Below are 16,797 nucleotides of genomic sequence, written 5' to 3'. Positions count from 1 at the left end.
GACTCCTGTGTGCGTCATCTCTCACTCAGTGGGCCATAGAAAGCCTTTTTTTTTTTATTTGTTTTCTAAATTCTCCCTGAAAAAATCATTTTATTTTCTTTGGTTTCTAAATTCTTCCTGAAAAAATCATTTTATTCTATTTTTTTTTTCCTAAAGTCTCCCTGAAAAAAAACAAAAAAAAACAAATCAGTGGGAGATTAATATTGCCCTTTCTGCTTGTGTGCCAGTCTTGACTCCTGGGTGTGCCATCTCTCTCTCTCTCTCCAATTGTGGGCCATAGAAAGCCTATTATTTTTTTTAGCTTGATTTGGGTTCCAAAATCTACCTGAAAAAATCACTACATCAATCAGTGGGAGATAAATATTGGCCTCTGGGCTTGTGTGCCACTCCTGACTCCTGTGTGCGTCATCTCTCACTCAGTGGGCCATAGAAAGCCTTTTTTTTGTTTTATTTGTTTTCTAAATTCTCCCTGAAAAAATAATTTTATTTTATTTGGTTTCTAAATTCTTCCTGAAAAAATCATTTTATTCTATTATATTTTTTTCCTAAAGTCTCCCTTAAAAAAAAAAAAAAATCAAATCAGTGGGAGATTAATATTTACATTTGTGCTTCAGTGACAGTCCTGCGTGTGTGGCATCTCTCTCATTTGTTGCCACCAACAACAGAGTGTGTAACATTGTGCCTGATTTTCGTTGTGGTCTCACTCACCTGTAAAGGGGTAGCTAAATCATACTGAAGTTATAGCTCACCGTGTAATTTGTGTGACAGCAACAAATACCGTTAGTTTGTTTACGTTTTTAAAACAATGAGGAAGTATGGTGGAAGAGGTCGTGGCCGGGGGCGTTAATTGTCAGCTGGTAATGAGGGTAGTGGTAGTGGTGGAGCATCAGCTGGTCGTGGGAAAAAAAATATTGCACCTAAGTCTGGAGCTGTGGAGCCAGGTTCGTCGTCTGGCTACACAAGGCCTCGAATGCTCCCTTTTCTGGGAGTAGGAAAACCGCTTTTAAAGCCGGAGCAGCAAGAGCAAGTTTTGGCTTATCTTGCTGACTCAGCCTCTAGCTCTTTTGCCTCCTCTCGTGAAACTGGTAAATGTCAAAGCAGCGCGTCGTTAGTGGATGTTCACGGTCAGGGACAAGTTGCTTCCTTGTCCTCTTCAGCAAAAACAACAACAGAGAAGAATGCAGCAGGCGACACAACGGGTTACTCCATGGAGCTCTTTACACATACCGTCCCTGGCTTAGAAAGTGAAGCAGTTAACAGTCCATGCCCATTACAAGTTGAATCTGACATGGAGTGCACTGATGCACAGCCACAGCCAGACTACTATGCTGGTCCTTTGACTCAGACCACAACATTGCCCTCGCAGGGTGCTGATCAAGAATCAGACCCTGATGAGACTATGTTGCCCCATCACGAACGCTATACCACCGACCGATACGGTGACACAGACGAAGTTGCACACGAGCTACAAGAAGAGGTAATAGATGACCCAGTTCTTGACCCCGATTGGCAGCCATTGGGGGAACAGGGTGCAGGCGGCAGCAGTTCTGAAGCGGAGGAGGAGGGGCCGCAGCAGGCATCAACATCGCAACAGGTTCCATCTGCCGGGCCCGTATCTTGCCCAAAACGCGTGGCAAAGCCAAAACCTGTTGGAGGACAGCGTGGCCATCCGGTTAAAGCTCAGTCTGCAATGCCTGAAAAGGTATCCGATGCTAGAAAGAGTGCAGTCTGGCATTTTTTTAAACAACATCCAATTGATCAGCGCAAAGTCATCTGTCAAAAATGTTCAACTACCTTAAGCAGAGGACAGAATCTGAAAAGTCTCAATACAAGTTGCATGCATAGACATTTAACCACCATGCATTTGCAAGCCTGGACTAACTACCAAACGTCCCTTAAGGTTGTAGCACCCTCGGCCAATGAAGCTAGTCAGCAACGCAACATCCCTTCCGGCAGTGTAGGGCCACCATTTTCCGCACCACCTGCAGTATCTGTGCAGGTTTCTTTGCCAGGCCAAAGCAGTCAGGGTCAGGGAATCACCAGTTTCGTAGTAGGAAACACTGCATCTAGGGCACCAGTGGCAACAATATCATCTCCCACCGTCTCTCAGTCTGCCATGTCCACCGGCACCCCCGCTAGTTCCACGATCTCCAGCTCTCCAGTCCAGCTCACCCTACATGACACTATGGTTAGAAAAAGGAAGTACTTAGCCTCGCATCCGCGTACACAGGGTTTGAACGCACACATAGCTAGACTAATCTCGTTAGAGATGATGCCCTACCGGTTAGTTGAAAGCGAAGCTTTCAAAGCCCTGATGGACTACGCTGTACCACGCTACGAGCTACCCAGTTGACACTTTTTTTCCAGAAAAGCCATCCCAGCCCTCCACCAGCATGTTAAAGAGCGCATCGTCCATGCACTCAGGCAATCTGTGAGCACAAAGGTGCACCTGACAACAGATGCATGGACCAGTAGGCATGGCCAGGGACGTTACGTGTCCATCACGGCACACTGGGTAAATGTGGTGGATGCAGGGTCCACAGGGGACAGCAAGTTTGGGACAGTTCTGCCTAGCCCACGGTCTAGGAAACAATTGGCTGTAGCCGTTCGCACCCCCTCCTCCTCCTCTTCGTCCTCCTGCAGAAGCGAGAGCTCGTCCACAGACCGCAGTCACACAACCACTCCATCCGCAGCTGCCACTGTTGCACACCAGGTCTCCCATTATGGGGCAGCTACTGGCAAACGTCAGCAGGCTGTATTGGCTATGAAGTGTTTGGGCGACAACAGACACACCGCGGAAGTTCTGTCCGAGTTCTTGCAGAAAGAAACGCAGTCGTGGCTGGGCACTGTAGATCTTGAGGCAGGCAAGGTAGTGAGTGATAACGGAAGGAATTTCATGGCTGCCATCTCCCTTTCCCAACTGAAACACATTCCTTGCCTGGCTCACACCTTAAACCTGGTGGTGCAGTGCTTCCTGAAAAGTTATCCGGGGTTATCCGACCTGCTCCTCAAAGTGCGTGGACTTTGCTCACATATCCGCCGTTCGCCCGTACACTCCAGCCGTATGCAGACCTATCAGCGTTCTTTGAACCTTCCCCAGCATCGCCTAATCATAGACGTTGCAACAAGGTGGAACTCAACACTGCACATGCTTCAGAGACTGTGTGAACAGAGGCGGGCTGTTATGTTTTTGTGGGAGGATACACATACACGGGCAGGCAGTAGGATGGCAGACATGGAGTTGTCAGGTGTGCAGTGGTCGAAGATTCAAGACATGTGTCAAGTCCTTCAGTGTTTTGAGGAATGCACACGGCTGGTTAGTGCAGACAACGCCATAATAAGCATGAGCATCCCCCTAATGCGTCTGCTGATGCAAAGTTTGACGCACATAAAGGATCAGGCGTCTGCAGCTGAGGAAGAGGAAAGCCTTGATGACAGTCAGCCATTGTCTGGCCAGGGCAGTGTACAGGACGAGGTAGCGGGCGAAGAGGAGGAGGAGGACGAGGAGGATGATGGGGATGATTATATTTTTAATGAGGAAGCTTTTCCGGGGCCACTGGAAATTGGTGGCGCGGCAAGGCCGGGTTCTGGTTTTTTGAGGGACACAAGTGACGTGGATTTGCCTGAAACTGCCCCTCAACCAAGCACAACCGCAGATTTGAGAACTGGAACTTTGGCCCACATGGCGGATTATGCCTTACGTATCCTCAAAAGGGACACACGCATAACTAAAATGATGAATGATGACGATTACTGGTTGGCCTGCCTCCTTGATCCTCGCTATAAAGGCAAATTGCAAAATATAATGCCACATGAGAACTTGGAACTAATATTAGCAACCAAACAATCAACTCTTGTTGACCGTTTGCTTCTGGCATTCCCTGCACACAGCGCCCGTGATCGTTCTCACACGAGCTGCAGGGGCCAGCAGACCAGAGGAGTTAGAGGGGCAGAAATCAGAAGTGGCGTTGGCCAGAGGGGTTTTCTGACCAGGTTGTGGAGTGATTTTGCTATGACCGCAGACAGGACAGGTACTGCAGCATCAATTCAAAGTGACAGGAGACAACATTTGTCCAGTATGGTTACAAACTATTTTTCATCCCTTATCGATGTTCTCCCTCAACCGTCATTCCCATTTGATTACTGGGCATCAAAATTAGACACCTGGCCAGAATTGGCAGAATATGCATTGCAGGAGCTTGCTTGCCCGGCAGCTAGTGTCCTATCAGAAAGAGTATTCAGTGCTGCAGGTTCAATACTAACAGAAAAAAGGACTCGTCTGGCTACCCAAAATGTAGATGATCTAACCTTCATTAAAATGAACCACAACTGGATTTCGAAATCTTTTGCCCCACCTTGCCCGGCTGACACCTAGCTTTCCTATGAAAAGGTCTTGCCTGTGGAGTATTCTGAATGCCTTTTCCAATCTCGTAATTTTCTGCACCTGATTGTCCAGCATACGACATGTTTACACCTCACTAAATGGCCAAACTCCCCACACGGGGCCGTGGTATCGACACTTGGCGACAGCACCCGTGAGAGTGCAGTTTGTCTGAAGAGGAGGGTGAGCCCGCTTTTGGTCGACGGCACTGCCACTGTGTCCCTCCTAGTACAATAAAGTGTCTCTGGTGGTGGTGGTGCGCACCCAACGTGAGACACACCGTTGTAATATGAGGGGCCATGGGCCTGTACCGCCGGCCACAAGACAGTTTCCCCCCACCCCAGCTCAAACAGTGCTCTACCACTTGCAAAATTATCTCACAGCTCCACCAATGTTTAGTCTATGCGCTGACATCCTTCAATGCCTGCCACTGACAATACCATTGTATTGACATTTTTGTTATGTTAGGCCTTCGATGCCTGTCTGTGGTCACTCCTTCCACTAGGCCTCCACTGACCACACCACTGCTGCCCATGTACCCCTGTAACCAATTTAAAATTGCCTACAGCCATGTGTTATTATTTTAGGCCTTCGATGCCTGTCTGCGGTCACTCCTTCCACTAGGCCTCCACTGACCACACCACTGCTGCCCGTGTACCCCTGTAACCAATTTAAAATTGCCTACAGCCATGTGTTATTATTTTAGGCTTTCGATGCCTGTCTGCGGTGACTCCTTCCACTAGGCCTCCACTGACCACACCACTGCTGCCCGTGTACCCCTGGAACCAATTTAAAATTGCCTACAGCCATGTGTTATTATTTTAGGCCTTCGATGCCTGTCTGCGGTCACTCCTTCCACTAGGCCTCCACTGACCACACCACTGCTGCCCGTGTACCCCTGTAACCAAATTAAAATTGCCTACAGCCATGTGTTATTATTTTAGGCCTTCGATGCCTGTCTGCGGTCACTCCTTCCACTAGGCCTCCACTGACCACACCACTGCTGCCCGTGTACCCCTGGAACCAATTTAAAATTGCCTACAGCCATGTGTTATTATTTTAGGCCTTCGATGCCTGTCTGCGGTCACTCCTTCCACTAGGCCTCCACTGACCACACCACTGCTGCCCGTGTACCCCTGGAACCAACATCAGAAAATATAAAAATAAGTATTTTGCTTATAAAAAAGAAAATACTGGAGAGATATCAAATGCAGACATTTTAACATTAAAAACAAACACATACAACAAAAATCTGGTACAGTACTAAAAATGGCCACCAGCTACAATAACTTTCTCCTGCAAGTAGTTAACTGAAAGGTTTTTTCAATTTTAAACACAGATATGGCATCCACCGAGTGTTGTCCTGTCGCGTCTTCTTTATATTATTGCCAAGAAGATGCAAAACAATGAAAATAATAAAATCATTATTTACCAAAAAAATAGAGTAAGTCAAAACCACATTGCAAATAAACATTCATTACAAATAAAGAAGCAGGGCGCGTCCGAGGGTGAGTATATACCAAATAAGAATATAATCACCCTCGGACGCGCCCTGCTTCTTTCCGACAGCCTTCCTTCCTAAGAATCAGCCCTTCCGTGGTGTAGAGAGAGGGTTTGTTACACTCCAAGGTGTTCCCCAGGTTGCCTTTCCTGAGCTTCGATCTTCCGGCTCTCGTTTAGTAGTTGTTGGAAACTACGCTGCATTGGGCCTACAAATTGGGTATGGGGTGTAGAGAGATGGTGTGTTCCACTCCAAGGTGTTCCCCAGGTTGCCTTTCCTGAGCTTCGATCTTCCGGCTCTCGTTTAGTAGTTGTTGGAAACTACGCTGCATTAGGCCTACAAATTGGGTATGGGGTGTAGAGAGATGGTGTGTTCCACTGTAGAGAGATGGTGTGTTCCACTCCAAGGTGTTCCCCAGGTTTCCTCGCCAATGCTTCGATCATCATGCTCTCGTTTAGTAGTTGTTGGAAACTACGCTGCATTAGGCCTACAAATTGGGTATGGGGTGTAGAGAGATGGTGTGTTCCACTCCAAGGTGTTCCCCAGGTTTCCTCTCCATTGCTTCGATCTTCATGCTCTCGTTTAGTAGTTGTTGGAAACTATGCTGCATTAGGCCTACAAATTGGGTATGGGGTGTAGAGAGATGGTGTGTTACACTCCAAGGTGTTCCCCAGGTTTCCTCTCCATTGCTTCGATCTTCCAGCTCTCGTTTAGTAGTTGTTGGAAACTACGCTGCATTAGGCCTACAAATTGGGTATGGGGTGTAGAGAGATGGTGTGTTACACTCCAAGGTGTTCCCCAGGTTTCCTCTCCATTGCTTCGATCTTCCGGCTCTCGTTTAGTAGTTGTTGGAAACTACACTGCATTAGGCCTACAAATTGGGTATGGGGTGTAGAGAGATGGTGTGTTCCACTCCAAGGTGTTCCCCAGGTTGCCATTCCTGAGCTTCGATCTTCCAGCTCTCGTTTAGTAGTTGTTGGAAACTACGCTGCATTAGGCCTACAAATTGGGTATGGGGTGTAGAGAGATGGTGTGTTCCACTGTAGAGAGATGGTGTGTTCCACTCCAAGGTGTTCCCCAGGTTTCCTCGCCAATGTTTCGATCATCATGCTCTCGTTTAGCAGTTGTTGGAAACTACGCTGCATTAGGCCTACAAATTGGGTATGGGGTGTAGAGAGATGGTGTGTTCCACTCCAAGGTGTTCCCCAGGTTTCCTCTCCATTGCTTCGATCTTCATGCTCTCGTTTAGTAGTTGTTGGAAACTACGCTGCATTAGGCCTACAAATTGGGTATGGGGTGTAGAGAGATGGTGTGTTACACTCCAAGGTGTTCCCCAGGTTTCCTCTCCATTGCTTCGATCTTCCGGCTCTCGTTTAGTAGTTGTTGGAAACTACGCTGCATTGGGCCTACAAATTGGGTATGGGGTGTAGAGAGATGGTGTGTTCCACTCCAAGGTGTTCTCCAGGTTGCCTTTCCTGAGCTTCGATCTTCCGGCTGTCGTTTAGTAGTTGTTGGAAACTACGCAGCATTAGGCCTACAAATTGGGTATGGGGTGTAGAGAGATGGTGTGTTCCACTGTAGAGAGATGGTGTGTTCCACTCCAAGGTGTTCCCCAGGTTTCCTCGCCAATGCTTCGATCATCATGCTCTCGTTTAGTAGTTGTTGGAAACTACGCTGCATTAGGCCTACAAATTGGGTATGGGGTGTAGAGAGATGGTGTGTTCCACTCCAAGGTGTTCCCCAGGTTTCCTCTCCATTGCTTCGATCTTCATGCTCTCGTTTAGTAGTTGTTGGAAACTACGCTGCATTAGGCCTACAAATTGGGTATGGGGTGTAGAGAGATGGTGTGTTACACTCCAAGGTGTTCCCCAGGTTTCCTCTCCATTGCTTCGATCTTCCGGTTCTCGTTTAGTAGTTGTTGGAAACTACGCTGCATTAGGCCTACAAATTGGGTATGGGGTGTAGAGAGATGGTGTGTTCCACTCCAAGGTGTTCCCCAGGTTTCCTCTCCATTGCTTCGATCTTCCGGCTCTCGTTTAGTAGTTGTTGGAAACTACGCTGCATTAGGCCTACAAATTGGGTATGGGGTGTAGAGAGATGGTGTGTTCCACTCCAAGGTGTTCCCCAGGTTTCCTCGCCAATGCTTCGATCATCATGCTCTCGTTTAGTAGTTGTTGGAAACTACGCTGCATTAGGCCTACAAATTGGGTATGGGGTGTAGAGAGATGGTGTGTTCCACTGTAGAGAGATGGTGTGTTCCACTCCAAGGTGTTCCCCAGGTTTCCTCGCCAATGCTTCGATCATCATGCTCTCGTTTAGTAGTTGTTGGAAACTACGCTGCATTAGGCCTACAAATTGGGTATGGGGTGTAGAGAGATGGTGTGTTCCACTCCAAGGTGTTCCCCAGGTTTCCTCTCCATTGCTTCGATCTTCATGCTCTCGTTTAGTAGTTGTTGGAAACTACGCTGCATTAGGCCTACAAATTGGGTATGGGGTGTAGAGAGATGGTGTGTTAGACTCCAAGGTGTTCCCCAGGTTTCCTCTCCATTGCTTCGATCTTCCGGCTCTCGTTTAGTAGTTGTTGGAAACTACGCTGCATTAGGCCTACAAATTGGGTATGGGGTGTAGAGAGATGGTGTGTTACACTCCAAGGTGTTCCCCAGGTTTCCTCTCCATTGCTTCGATCTTCCGGCTCTCGTTTAGTAGTTGTTGGAAACTACGCTGCATTAGGCCTACAAATTGGGTATGGGGTGTAGAGAGATGGTGTGTTCCACTCCAAGGTGTTCCCCAGGTTGCCTTTCCTGAGTTTCGATCTTCATGCTCTCGTTTAGTAGTTGTTGGAAACTACGCTGCATTAGGCCTACAAATTGGGTATGGGGTGTAGAGAGATGGTGTGTTCCACTGTAGAGAGATGGTGTGTTCCACTCCAAGGTGTTCCCCAGGTTTCCTCGCCAATGCTTCGATCATCATGCTCTCGTTTAGTAGTTGTTGGAAACTACGCTGCATTAGGCCTACAAATTGGGTATGGGGTGTAGAGAGATGGTGTGTTCCACTCCAAGGTGTTCCCCAGGTTTCCTCTCCATTGCTTCGATCTTCATGCTCTCATTTAGTAGTTGTTGGAAACTACGCTGCATTAGGCCTACAAATTGGGTATGGGGTGTAGAGAGATGGTGTGTTACACTCCAAGGTGTTCCCCAGGTTTCCTCTCCATTGCTTCGATCTTCCGGCTCTCGTTTAGTAGTTGTTGGAAACTACGCTGCATTAGGCCTACAAATTGGGTATGGGGTGTAGAGAGATGGTGTGTTCCACTCCAAGGTGTTCCCCAGGTTGCCTTTCCTGAGCTTCGATCTTCATGCTCTCGTTTAGTAGTTGTTGGAAACTACGCTGCATTAGGCCTACAAATTGGGTATGGGGTGTAGAGAGATGGTGTGTTCCACTGTAGAGAGATGGTGTGTTCCACTCCAAGGTGTTCCCCAGGTTTCCTCGCCAATGCTTCGATCATCATGCTCTCGTTTAGTAGTTGTTGGAAACTACGCTGCATTAGGCCTACAAATTGGGTATGGGGTGTAGAGAGATGGTGTGTTCCACTCCAAGGTGTTCCCCAGGTTTCCTCTCCATTGCTTCGATCTTCATGCTCTCGTTTAGTAGTTGTTGGAAACTACGCTGCATTAGGCCTACAAATTGGGTATGGGGTGTAGAGAGATGGTGTGTTACACTCCAAGGTGTTCCCCAGGTTTCCTCTCCATTGCTTCGATCTTCCGGCTCTCGTTTAGTAGTTGTTGGAACCTACGCTGCATTAGGCCTACAAATTGGGTATGGGGTGTAGAGAGATGGTGTGTTACACTCCAAGGTGTTCCCCAGGTTTCCTCTCCATTGCTTCGATCTTCCGGCTCTCGTTTAGTAGTTGGAAACTACGCAGCATTAGGCCTACAAATTGGGTATGGGGTGTAGAGAGATGGTGTGTTCCACTGTAGAGAGATGGTGTGTTCCACTCCAAGGTGTTCCCCAGGTTTCCTCGCCAATGCTTCGATCATCATGCTCTCGTTTAGTAGTTGTTGGAAACTACGCTGCATTAGGCCTACAAATTGGGTATGGGGTGTAGAGAGATGGTGTGTTCCACTCCAAGGTGTTCCCCAGGTTTCCTCTCCATTGCTTCGATCTTCATGCTCTCGTTTAGTAGTTGTTGGAAACTACGCTGCATTAGGCCTACAAATTGGGTATGGGGTGTAGAGAGATGGTGTGTTACACTCCAAGGTGTTCCCCAGGTTTCCTCTCCATTGCTTCGATCTTCATGCTCTCGTTTAGTAGTTGTTGGAAACTACGCTGCATTAGGCCTACAAATTGGGTATGTAGTGTAGAGAGATGGTGTGTTACACTCCAAGGTGTTCCCCAGGTTTCCTCTCCATTGCTTCGATCTTCCGGCTCTCGTTTAGTAGTTGTTGGAAACTACGCTGCATTAGGCCTACAAATTGGGTATGGGGTGTAGAGAGATGGTGTGTTACACTCCAAGGTGTTCCCCAGGTTTCCTCTCCATTGCTTCGATCTTCCGGCTCTCGTTTAGTAGTTGTTGGAAACTACGCTGCATTGGGCCTACAAATTGGGTATGGGGTGTAGAGAGATGGTGTGTTCCACTCCAAGGTGTTCTCCAGGTTGCCATTCCTGAGCTTCGATCTTCCGGCTGTCGTTTAGTAGTTGTTGGAAACTACGCTGCATTAGGCCTACAAATTGGGTATGGGGTGTAGAGAGATGGTGTGTTCCACTGTAGAGAGATGGTGTGTTCCACTTCAAGGTGTTCCCCAGGTTTCCTCGCCAATGCTTCAATCATCATACTCTCGTTTAGTAGTTGTTGGAAGCTACGCTGCATTAGGCCTACAAATTGGGTATGGGGTGTAGAGAGATGGTGTGTTCCACTCCAAGGTGTTCTCCAGGTTGCCTTTCCTGAACTTCTATCTTCAGGCTCTCATTAAATTGTGGTTAAACGGAACAACTGCATTTGGCGTACTAGTTGGTTTGGGGCCTACTATCGGTGTCTGCCGCTCCTTGCTGTTCTCCTGGTTTCCTGTCCTGAAATTCCGTTTTCAGGCGCTCATTAAGTAGTTGTTAATGTTAGACTGCATTTGGCCTACAAGTTGGGTTGGGGCCTACTATCGGTGTCTGCCACTCCTTGCTGTTCTCCTCCACTGAACAAAGCTGTGCCGCCTGTTTACTACTGTTGCCAATTTTGAACTGCATTTCGACTACTTACTGATTTGGGCCTACTCTCTGTGTCAGCCTCTCATTCCAGTTGTCCTCCACTGCAATGCCCCCTGATTAGTCCTGTGTTACCAATTTTGAACTGCATTTAGCCCACTTTATTCTTTGGGCCTATATCTGTGTTTCCTCCTCATCCTGCCCATTGCCCAGCCAGTGATAGATGAGTCTGCTGGTACATTGACCCATAACGCAACATTTCCCGTGCACGCTACACTGCAAGATTGTGACCCTGCTGAAAGTCAGGTCCCCCTTCCCGCATACCATACCACCTTACACGGGGACAAACAGGAAGGTGCAGATGAAAGTGCAGGTTCCTTCATCAGGTGGGGGGAGGAATACTAGTTGGCGATGTCACTGGCACAGGGCCTCTCATGGTACGCAAAAGTGTTGCTGCCGGTGGGAGGCGCCCCCGCCGTGCAAACACACCGCTGTACTTTGAGGGGCCCTGTGCCAGTGCCAATGCCAACGAGTGGGCCCCCCCTGCTTGCTCAGGTTCACAGCACTTGCAAAGTTGAAATACTTACCTCTCCCTGCTCCACTGCCGTGACGTGGTCCAGATTTCCTGGGCCCACTAATTACTTGAACCAGCCCTACCCACCACAACTTTAGTCAAATGACCCCCAATTTCAAATGCCTTCCAATTATTATAAGGTAAATTACGCTTGACAAGCTTCATTAAGAAGAATGGATGGTTTTGACATTAAAATGGGCACTCTAGGTGTTTTCCTGGCCCCCACTCACTGCCGACTATGCTGCCCCATTGACTTGCATTGGGTTTCGTGTTTCGGTCGATCCCGACTTTACGTCATAATCGGCCGATTTCACTCGACCCGACTTTTGAGATAGTCGGGTTTCGCGAAACCAGGCTCGACTCTAAAAAGGTCAAGGTCGCTCAACTCTATTTGTAAGCCAAAACCAGGAGTGGGTGATAAATGCAGAAGTGGTGCATATGTTTCTATTATACTTTTCCTCTGATTCTTCCACTCCTGATTTTGACCTACAAAACTGAGATAAAATACTGACCCAAATATTGAATGTGTGAACAGGGCCTACTCCTCGTTCTCCAGTTAAGCTACGTTGACATTTGCGTTGTTGGGCGCAGCGTCGGCGACGCAACCAACAACGCATGTACCCAACGCAGCATTTTGCGACACATGCGTTGTCATAAGATCCTACAGATTAGGAATTTCGGCGCAGGGAAAACGCTACAAGTTGCATCCTCTTCGCCCTGTCTTGTGCATCTATATGATGCATGCGTCGTAAAATGCAGCACAACGCATACCGGCGCATGGCCTTGCGCCCCCCATTTTAAAGATAGGGGCGCATGATGCATGCGTCGGTATGCGTCGCCGACGCTGCGCCCAACAACGCAAATGTGAACGTAGCCTTAGAGAAATTCCTGCTCTTCTCTCTTCCAATTTCCTTCCGATCATAAGCAGATTACAAAAAGGGCAATCTGGGCTACCGCCTGGGACCCGAGGATCCTGGGGACCCATCTACAGAATGAGCTCATTGTAATGTTTTGTGTGTGCCGCCGATGCGGTGCGCATATCCCTGCAGGGAGCCTTCCTGACACTGCGTTGTCGACAATGCAGAAATGCAGGGGAGCTCCTATCACCTCTGCTGTGCCAGCGCGATAATGTCATCAGGTGGCGCCGGCTTCATCACTCTAGCATTTATGTGCTGGCCAGACCAGAAGTGGAACATCAGGGATTGCAGGAGAGCACCAGGCAAATGGGAGCAAGGTGAGTATATCTGTATGTATTTTTTTTTCTTAATATGTGCATGAGACGTGAGGACTCATACTGTATATACTGTTGGAGGCTATACGGGGCTCACACTGTAAACAGGAGGCTATAGAGGGGCTCAGACTGTATACAGGAGGCTATATAGGGTCTCACACTGTATACATGAGGATATATAGGGGCTCACACTGTATACAGGAGGCTATATGGGGGCTCACACTGTATACAGGAGGTTATGTGGGGGCTCATACAGCATAAAGGGGGCTATATGCGGGCTCAAACTGTATATAGGAGGCTATGTTTGGGTTCATACAATATATAGGAGGCTATATGGGGGCTCATACTGTATATAGGACATTATATGCGGGCTCATAATGTGTATAGGAGGCTATGTAGGGGTTATACTGAAAATAGGAGACTATGTGTGGGCTCATACTGTACATAGGTAGCTATGTGCTGTCTCATACTGTATATTGGAGGCTATGTGTGGGCTCATACTGTATACAGGAAGCTATGTGCAGTCTCGTACTGTATATTGGAGGCTATGTGTGGGCTTATACTGTATATAGGAGGCTATGTGCGGGGCTCATACTGTATATTTGATGCTATGTGGGGGCTCAAACTGTATATATGAGGCTATATGGGGGATCATACTGTACATGGTAAGCTATGTGGGGCTTATACTCTACATAGGGAGTTATGTCAGTGCTCATACTGCATCTAGGTAGCTATATAGGGACTCATATTATATATAGGTAGCTATGTGGGGCTTATAGTGTATATAGGTAGCTATGTGGGGGCTCATACTATATGTAGGTGACTGTGTGTGGACTATTTTTGTATGTAGGGGGCTATATAGGGGCATATTGCCTGGGTCTGTGACCTGTTAACCTCACTACAGTATGGCTTATGGTCGCCTTTTCTTGTTGTGATTGAAAGAATTCCCTGATAAAACCCTGAATGACCAAAAGAGGGAGCAATCATGTCAGAAGAAGATGCCATTACGCTAAGCAAACAACTGTTCAGACTATATATATTGTAGCATTTCCCTTACTTCAGGTCTTGGGGGACAGTCGCTTGGCACAGGAATACTGCATACAGGTTCAGTTTTCTTACAAAACACAGTCTCTTAGGTTTATTTCACATCCACATAAACAACATCTTCAGGAACTTGACAACAGCATGAACACCGTCTGTACATATTCAGCTTTATCACAGTACCTCACTGATCCCGATCAGCATAACACATGGTTTTCAGACCGTTACCCGTTGGCACCTCTTGGGTTCCTGGACACCTCTTGGTCTCAAGGGTGCCCCAGACACAATGTCTCTCTTTTTCTTTCACTCTGACCCCGGTTAGTACAACACGGATCTCCATCCATTACCTGTTGGTGCTGCACAGGTTCTCGGATACCTCTCCTCACTAGAAGCATCCTTCAGACATTCTCACTCTGACCCCAGTCAGTACAACATGGATCTCCATCCGTTCCACAGTCTGGTCTGTGCGAGGTCCAGAGCCACGCCATGTGCTCTTCAGGGAGCTGACAATCCCAGCACATGGGGCTCTTCAGGACCTTCCAGCACAGACCATTCAGGTCCACACTCAGAGCCCATGTGACCAAACAATAGTCACATTATATAGTTGTAACCACTCCCCTAGATGGGAGTGTGTGTGGCTAGTTTGATCCTCCCTCTCTCAGAACTAGCCCTGCCAGCCTCCCTAGTTAACACACTTCACTTGTAGGACTACAGGTCCCAGAACATCCTTACTTCAGGCTGACAGTGCAGAGTGTCTTGCTCAATGATACACATACCGGCCATTCACACTAATGCCGGACTTTGACTCATCACCACAGTTATATCTGCGATTGTCATCCATTCCTATGGAATCAATACGCCTCCATGCGCACTCTGGGAAGCTCATACAGCGCCCCCAACCTATAACATAGGTCACTATACTACTTTATAGTATATATATATATATATATATATAGTAAATACATAGAATAATGCAAATACATGGAAACATAGTTATGAAGCCACCATTTAGCATAACATTAGTTAAGCAGATTCTTGTCATGTCACTGCATTGTTACTGTTTTGCTCCAGGTGGTGGAAAAATATTTTTCTTCCTGTATATTGCAAATTGCAAGGAGTACTCAGGTTCCCTAATAGCTCAATGTGGTATTTTATTTTCAAAATACCTACAAAATAATAAATATTAAAATTTAGATGTTAGGAGCCTGAAAGTTCAAAGTTCAAAGCATTGTTACCCTTTTGCTCAACACTGTGTAAAGCCATCAGCCCCCTAGTATCTATATCTTAATATACTTACCTTGTAATGTCTTCACATCCTGTTCCATCCAGATGTGTCCGGATCCCAGAATTCCAAGCGGCAGAAGTTCACCGACCACCATATTGGGACACCCAAGTGATGGGTGCCTCAATATGGAAACTGCTGGTGGCACCAGCCTCTTGCGCTGTACCACCAGCGGAACACCGTCGCACCACACACACACACACACACACACACACACACACACACACACACACACACACACACACACACACACTGTATACACCATACGCACAACAAGCACACACACAAACACACACTGTATATGCCATAAGCACCACACACACGCCACACTGTATACGCCGTACGCACTACACACACATACACGAGAGACAGAGCACAGGGGGGAGACAGCTCAAATGGGACAGCACATGAGGGGAGAACACAGCACAGGAAGGAGAGAGACAGCAGACAAGGGGGATAGCACATGGAGTAGACAGGTCAAAGAAGAGAGCACAGACGGGAGATGTCAGCACATGGGGAAAGAGAGAGTGGATAGGTGGGTGAGCACATGGGAGATTCTCAACACTGCAAAGCCTGCCCAAATCATGACATTACCGCCCTCCCGATACAATAGCATCAGGCCTCTAGAATGCCCGCAAGGGCCTAGGGGTACTCGGTACCAGGTCCGGTACTCAAAGGGGATGTGTCACGGTAGCAGCGACCTGGTCCGTGGCCCTGGGTGCCCAAGTGAAAGGGAAAGGTCTTTAAAGGGATTATGTGAATAAAGTTTGTGTTCTTGATGCCACCTGTGGTTCTCGGTCAGAGGTGACCGACGCTGCTTAAACTGGTCCCCTGGGAAGATGTTGTGGCAGCAGAGATGGTATGGCTTCCCACAGGTGAAGCTGGGTCCCCAGGGCTCCCGGTGTGTAGATAGAGATGGTGAATGATGTAGCAAGAAATGGAGGACACAGGTTTGCAGTCTCTTTACCTGATTTACTGAAGGATTCAGGCAGCCACAGTCCAGGGTACCGGATCACAGGTATCAATGGTCCAGACGGTTTGGAAGTGAGTTGGGAATCCCCATTACCAGGTGGGGTTAGATGCCTTCCCTCTAGGGCTGTGGTGTCATCCCTTGCTGCCTTAAGCCTCTCACAAGGTCCTCACGTTTGCTCTGTCCTCCAGGTTGGTAGGACACTACCCGTACGACAGGTAGCTCGAGCCTTTTTACAGGGTCTCTATCATGACCCAGGCTCTATGCACTACTGTGTCCTCAGGTGTAAGCGCGGACAGGTGACTTGTAATCCAGCTGTTTTGCCGATTTCTGCTGTGAAACGTGAAGTCATTCACAACCCGGTCTTCCGGCTACCGGTGTCTGTGCTCAGTGAGGAGGTACCTCAGTCACAGCTAACCCCCCAGTTCTTCACTCTCCTGCGCTCCACTTCCCCTACATGCTCACTAGAATCTGTTTTGCTTTCTCTTCTATCTCTTGCCAGGAGCTGCAGCACCTTTGTGGCTGCACGGCCCCTCTCGTCCCTTCTCCTCTGTCTCTCTGGCAGACTGACTGACCTCACTTTCCCTCCAGATCAGAATATATATAGGGGAGCCAACCACAAGCTGG

The sequence above is a fragment of the Ranitomeya imitator genome, chromosome 5 (assembly GCF_032444005.1).
Source record: "Ranitomeya imitator isolate aRanImi1 chromosome 5, aRanImi1.pri, whole genome shotgun sequence".
In the NCBI taxonomy this organism is placed as follows: Eukaryota; Metazoa; Chordata; class Amphibia; order Anura; family Dendrobatidae; genus Ranitomeya; species Ranitomeya imitator.
Note: the sequence above shows the minus strand (reverse complement) of the source record.